This window comes from Sphaeramia orbicularis, chromosome 9 (assembly GCF_902148855.1).
Source record: "Sphaeramia orbicularis chromosome 9, fSphaOr1.1, whole genome shotgun sequence".
Taxonomy (NCBI): domain Eukaryota; kingdom Metazoa; phylum Chordata; class Actinopteri; order Kurtiformes; family Apogonidae; genus Sphaeramia; species Sphaeramia orbicularis.
Genome location: NC_043965.1, coordinates 8,263,563 through 8,271,289, shown reverse-complemented (window position 1 = coordinate 8,271,289; position 7,727 = coordinate 8,263,563).

Here is a 7,727-nt window from a genome sequence, read left to right as displayed (position 1 = left end):
TTGTGTGAACTTTCAAATGGAACAGTATAGGGATGCACTGATACAAGTATCAGGCATCGGTTCCGATACTCAGTGTGTGTACTCGTACTCGTAAAAGATATCCGATACAAATGCACCGATACCACTTACGGCCGTGTGACATCCACAGTTCAGTGCAGCAGGTACGTACCAGTGGAATAATGTGTGGGGAGTGTGAAGAGTGTGGAGATTTTTCAAAATAAATAACGGTGATAAAAGTCACGCTGACTGCAAGTAACCTTAAAGACACAGACAGATACGGACGCAGCATTCTGTCCGTCCTCTGTGTACACTCCATCCGTTTTCCAGGTGCTGGCGGATGCGCACCCAGACAAAGAATACCACCGGGGGTATGGAGCGGTGTGGACCGCTGCCAACGGAAGTGAAAACCAAACTTATGGCTCACTTCTCTTTTCTCTGCCTGCTGAAGCTAAGCTTTTAAACCTTACCAGCGAAAACGCTGCAATATTAGTATCACATTAGTGTTGCCTCTGTCGTCTCCATGTTTGTTATTACTGACTTTCCTCTTCTCAAAAAACTTTACTCTTCTTCGTGGTATTTGTCCAATATGGTTAATTCAGAGCACTGCCCCCTGGTGGATTAATTGAGAAACACTCATTCCAACACATTAAATGTCAGTAGCAGCACTTTGTTCCTGTCAGACTAATGACAACGACAATAAAGCACATTTACAAAAGGAACTAACAACTGGAATGGGATTATTAAGTACTTGTATCGGTACTCGGTATTGGCAAGTATGCAAATGTAAGTACTCGTACTCGGTCTGGAAAAAAGGGGTATCGGTGCATCCCTAGAACAGTACTTGTGCGGCAACTGGTGATGTTTCATGAGATCGCAAGAACAGAAGAACTGACAAGAACATATATTGAGAAACATCTTCAGACTTGCCTTCTCCTGCAGCTGGTTTAGCTTGTCCTGCAGAGCGTCCCTCTGCTCTGTGAGTTCACTCTGCTCTCTCCTGTGCTGCTCTTTGGCCACGGCCACCGCCTGTTCACACTTCCCCTTCCATTCCTCCTCCAGCTCCGTCTGCAGCTGAGAACTGAAACACATGGAAAACAGGTCGGACAGTGTATCCTGGGCTGGCCAATGAGATTACACAACCCAAAAGCTGTTACAAAGTCAAAGTTCAGATGTGTAACCTGTTCAGATGCAGCGTTGTCGTTGCTGGTTCGGGCCTTGCGGAGTTGAGCCCAGACGTTATCCAGTTCCTGCTGGCTGCTCTTGCGTAGTTCCTCGACCTCTTCATCCCGACGCTGGCGCTCTGCCTGCCACTTCTTCTTCTTCTTCCGTTCTGAAAGTGTCTGGAAAGAACAGGAACAAACTGCTTTTGGCAAACACAGTTTACATTTTCTAAAGACTTTGCAACACCCTAGAATGTTAGAGTTCATTGAGAATCCAATAAAATTTGCAGTTAACTGTAAAAAGTTAAAAGATAACCAATAATTTGATAAAGTGACTTAACATTAACAGATTGTCTGTTTTACGCCCAAAGTCTGTTTTTCGGTATATTCAGTGGAGGCTTCAAGTTCCCACATCAGACTCGGTTCCTGTTGCAGATAGATATGCCTACAGCCAAAATACAATGTGCCCACAGAGAAAACCTCCCCCTTAGTGTTTACGTGGAGTCAGTACTGCATGGCATGTAATCTTAGGAAGCAAATGCACCCTAAAAAACACAAGAAAATAAAGAGAGGAAGAGAAAACAAACAAACTGATATTTGATGCCAATAAAACATCACAACAACCAACACCTAAACTATTCACACAACACCGAAAAACATTTAGAAAAAAAAAAGAACGTAATGATTTAACCAATAGTTTGATGAAATGTCTTGATGTTAACAGACTTGCTGTTTTACCAAAATTGAAATTCAATTCAAAACTGATGATTTAATAATAAAAAGTATGCTCTATTTCTGTACTTAGACATAAGGGACCACACAGATGCAATACAAAAAAAACTAATTATACAACAAACCTACAGACCTATTAAACACAAAAAAAGAGAAGAAAAACAAAACAAAATAAATAAGATTATCAACTCCTCTTTACAACACTCTAGCATGCTCTATTTCTAAGACGTAAAATATGCAGGGGTTCAAAGTGATACTGACGGTATCATGTTAGCCTAATGAAAACATTTGACACTGATTCCATGTCTGTTAATGTATGATGTATGCTGTTTACTTGGAAATACTATTACACAGGACATTTAATTACTTCATAGGTCAACCTACACTACAATGTTGTTTATTTACATTTTTCCTTCAGATATTTCATCTTTGTTTATTTTTTCTGTTGAAGGTGCATGCATAGTGGCTCCTATATTCCACTTCCCGTCTTTGCGTCCTGACATAAACATGATTGGCACTCACTCGTTCCAGACTCTCTTTGTCAGTCCTCAGGTCCTGCATTTCCTCCTCCATGTTGTTGACTTTCAGCTCCATCTCTTTGTGTCTCTGTTTCTCTGAACGGTACTGAGTCTGGGTCCGTTCTGCTCCCTCCTTCAGCTCTGAAACACATAAACATGGTGTAGTTTGAAGCTCCATTCACTGGAGAACGTCCACTGTTTTCACTACATGTTTAGACTCTTAACGCTTCAACACTGAATTAGCTTAAATTGGTTGCTGATTATTATTAGACATTCCAAAGATTTTAGTTTGTCATTAAGTCTCTGCATCACATACAGGTGCAGGTCAAAAAATTAGAATATCATGAAAAAGTTCAATATTTTTTGTCACTCATTTCAGAAAGTGAAACCCATATATTATATGACTCATTAGACATAGAGTGAAATATTTCAAGCCTTATTTCTTGAAATTTTGATGTTTATGGCTTACAGATAATGAAAACCCAAAATTCGGTGTCTCAAAATTCGAATATATCATAAAATCAACTAAAAAAGGATATTTTAAACAGAAATGTCAGGCTTTTGAAAAGCATGTTCATTTCTACGTGCTCAAGACTCTGTTGGTTCTCCTTTTACGTGAATTAATAATAATAATAATAATAATAATAATAATAATGGATTGGATTTATATAGCGCCCTTCTAGACACCCAAAGCGCTTTACATTATTGCGCTCACATTCACACTCTGGTGGTGGTAAACTACATCTGTAGCCACAGCTGCCCTGGGGCAGACTGACAGAAGCTGCCATTTTGCGCCTACGGCCCCTCCGACCATGTGGGCACTGGAGGCAAGGAGGGTGAAGTGTCTTGCCCAAGGACACAACGGACTGACTAGGACAGAGCAGGATTCGAACCGCCAACCCTTCGGTTATTGGACGACCCGCTCTACCAACTGAGCCATGGCCACCCCATACTGCATCAGTGTGTCATGTCATGGAGGTGATCAGCCTGTGGTACTGCTCAGGTGGAATGGAAGCCCAGGTTGGTTTGATAGTGTCTTTCAGGTCATCTGCATTTGTTGGATCTGCTGTCTCTTATCTTCCTCTCGACAATCCTCCATAGATTCTCTATGGGGTTCAGGTCAGGTGAGTTTTCTGGCCAATCAAGCACAGTAACACCATGGTCATTGAACCAGTTTTTGGTACCTTTGGCAGTGTGGGCAGGTGCCAAGTCCTGCTGGAAAGTGAAATCAGCATCTCCACAAAGCTTCTCAGCAGAAGGAAGCATGAAGTGTTCTAAAATGTCCTGGTAGATGGGGGTGTGGACTGTGGACTTCAGAAAACACAGTGGACCAACATCAGCAGATGCCATGGCAGACCAAATCACCACTGACTGTGGAAAGTCCAAAGTCCTCTTTTCAGATCAAAGTCCATTTTGCAGGTCATTTGGAAATCAAGGTCCCAGAGTCTGGAGGAAGAGTGGAGAGGCACACAATTCACACTGCTTGAAGTCCAGTGTGAAGTTTCCACATTCATCAAATACACACTGTGTTACTATTACAATTAAAGTTAAGCTACATAACTGAGGAGTTTGTGAGAGGGAAGATATGTATTTTTTTGATGAAAGAGAAACAATATCTGTGTAGTGTCTCAATATTATAGCTTTAAATATCTGTCCTATGAGGACATTTCTATTTGAAACAATATTCAGCTATTTTTAATTATTCTATTAATTCATGTATTTATGTATTATTCATTTATTTAGTTTTGTTTCTTAGTGCAGCACTGTGTAAAAGTACAAGGCCACCTTTTAGTTTTTCAAAGTTTGCAGGACCGTTATGCATTTTTTGACCTGTGTATCAACGTGCTACTGGAATATACAGGAAACATGTACATACATTTCCAGTTTCCACAGGTCAAAGTGTCCAGTACTTAATGTGATCTCCCTTTAATTTCACATGTCTTGAACTCCTTTGTTCAGACATTGTTGTAATCTGGTAATTTACACCAGGTTTCATTCATAACATGTCAGATCCTTTTTGTTATTTTGACTCCTTTTGTGTATGTGTTTTTTTTTTGTTTGGTTTTTTTTTTTCTGTGTGCATAATAGTTCTGTTTCTTTCTAGTTCAATCTGAATCAAGCGACAGAGAAATAATGTGTATGCTCATTAAATCCCAACAAAAATAACAAAGTTAAAGGTGGCCTAAGACTGTATTTGGGGTACTTGGAAGAAGCCCAGGGGGTACTTAACTTTTTTTTTTGTTTGTTTTTTAAAAAAATACATTAAATACATTATTGTGTACTGAACACGAAAAAAATAATGAGAATTAATGCTGAAACATAAAACACACCAAATACATTCATATAATAAGACTGACACTCCTGACCTTTCTTCATTTCAATATTTTGATTTTGTTATATTATTATTGTCAGTCATTTTGTTTAAGCTTTGATAACATTTTAAGAACATTTCTAATTTACATTATTCAAGATGAGTTTGTTTGTGTAATTAAGAAATAATGTTTTGTTGATGAAAGGTTCATTTATTCATTAATGACCATTGAATGTATTTTTTCTTGTCAATGAAAAAGAGTACATTTCAGTTCATATTTCGCACACAAAATGTTCTTACAAAGATTTGTTATTTTAAATATATTAAAGTTCAATATATGTTGATTATTTACAAAGTTTTTAAAATCTAAAATGCTTGTGGTGGATCCCTCACCTGTCACAACCTTGTGTAAGTAGTTTTTGTTATCTCATGAGTTGGATTACATTCTTTAGTTACAATTAATAATTAGATTACACTGTTTAGTTTAAGTATTTCATTTAAACACATGCTAATTTGGGTGCACACATATTAGTTAGTGTTTGAGTGATTTCCTTACACTTGTTTCTTTGAGGTGCCAGTCAAAGGACCGGACCGATGGGCTTGGCTATCATTGAAGGAGCTGGAAGGGACCGCTGCCACACAGACTGAGGGGGGAAACACTGTTTGTTTCTTAGTGTTAATTTAGTTGCTTAATTCTTGGTTTATATCACATTCATTTTGCACGGTTAGTATTTTGTGTGTAGTTACGATTATTTGCGCTTTATGTTACTTTGACTAAGTTAATGGTTTGGTTTAATTTCTCAGTGTAATGCCTCCCTCTTGTGTTTAGTTTGGGTTAGTTGTTCATTGTCTGGTTAGATCAGTTTTGTTCTGTTGCAGTTACTGTTTAGTTGACCTCAGTTGAGCCCAAACTTTGTTCATTTTGTTCACTTATATTTTTGGGGGAGTTTGTTAAATATTTTTCAACTTTATTTAATGATCAATTTTTCCTAATTTTTGCCACCTTTGTCCTGGTCCTCATGTTTGGTCCTCTACAATGCTGAAGCCAGAGTTGGGGGTACTTGGCTACAAAATATATTTCAGGGGTACTCCACTGTAAAAAAGTTGGAGTTGTTATGACCCTGGGTCATAACAAACCACTGGTCTATACAGTCAGAAACCTTTTGAACAAACCACAAAATATAACAACAAACGAGACCTTCACTTCTCAAGTGTCGTCTTCACTTCCAAGCTGAGAGGGGAGTCCCTTGAGCCCAAAGGAGCCTCTCCCACCACGGCTGGAATCTCAGAATTCTATTCAGAGCAGCGCACATGAAATGGAAAAACAAGTGTGAGCTTCCCAGGAAATGGGCCAAGATAATTACAAATGAGGAATGTATTGAATATATATTATTTTTTTGTTATGATTTAATGTTTGTGCTCCATGGTGATGAACAAAATAAAATGAAAGGAAAACCCCATGAAGTCTCACCGGTGGTTGGAAGGCTTTCGGTGGTACTGTCGCTGCCTTGGAAGTCCTTTCATCTCCCCTGAATGCGTTTCACCCTCATCTCAATTGCGCTGAGATGCACCTGGGTCTTTCTGCAGAAAAAGTGGAATCTGGGTGATACAAATCTGATGAAATGCATTCCTTCTTACACCCCTAAAACATCTTTCAGAGCAATAACTAACTTCTTAACTTCATGAATATAATGTGTGTGCTCCACAACAAGTGGAGCTTGAAGTATTTTGGATTATTTTTATGCATTTAATTAAAGAATTAGTGTGCCGTTTCTTTGTCATTGGTGTGAACTATAAATTAAGCAACATTAAATGTTTATAAAAAAAGATTTTTTTCTCAACACAGTCTGAATATTTAGTTAAAGGCAGATTAGTGGAATGATAAGACCCTGACACATATTTCTTTCTTTTTTTTTTTTTTTTTTTTAAATAATATTGCACGTCTAAAAAACCTTGTAGGAACACATTTGATTTGCACCACAGTTTTGTTTTCTGTCAAACCAACAACAATTAAAGAATAGACAAACATCTTTGATATTAACTCAAAAGTATCAAATAATGATTACATCATAAATCAACAAATAAATGATTGCTAGAAAGTTAAAAAAAAAAAAAAAAAAAAACATTTATAATTTCACATCACTGACAAAACATGTAGGAACACCAGTGACACAACATAACAATAACTATAGCTTTATGATCTGTTAAAGGGGTGGGAGAAATGTCCACTTCAATATTATCTTTGTTAAAACCCTTGGAAATCAACCAAAAATCTATTCTCGACTGACTTGACCCTGTTTTATTACTCCAAGTAAATGCTCTAATATCAGGGTATTTTACCCTCCAGATATCCTCTAAGTTAAACTTATCCATAAATGCTGCAAGACTAGTATTATTTCTATTTGATGAACCAGGAGGCCTTTTATCCATAGTACTATCAACAATCATATTAAGGTCGCCCCCTAACACTAATGTGGCATTTGGAAATTTAGACAACCAGCTAAATACTCTATTTTCTATAGACATAATAAGACTATCATTTTCCTGTTTGGCATTGTAGCCATAAACATTACCTGTTACATAAATTTTATCGTTATATTGTATGGCTTGGCAGACAAAATGACCAGCTGGGTCATACTCTGTACATAAAACATTCCCATTAAACCTGTTTTTTAGGGTAGCGACCCCTGCTGAGTGCTCCGTGCCATGAGACAGCCATACAGAGTTACCCCACTGAGACTTCCAGTAGTTAGTATCATTTGAAATAGAGTGAGATTCTTGCATATAGACAAAGTCTGTCCTAAACTGCTGGCAAAAAGAAATAAGGCTTTTCGTTTAAGATTGCTGCGTAAACCCCTGGCATTAAGAGACAGAAGAGAAAGAGTATACAGATTTAAAGATAGCAGAAAGCTAACAGTAATAACAAATAACAATGGTAAATAATAGAAATGCTCCTATTAAACCTTAAAGAATGAACATCCACTGTCGAGATCAGCACGATTAGAA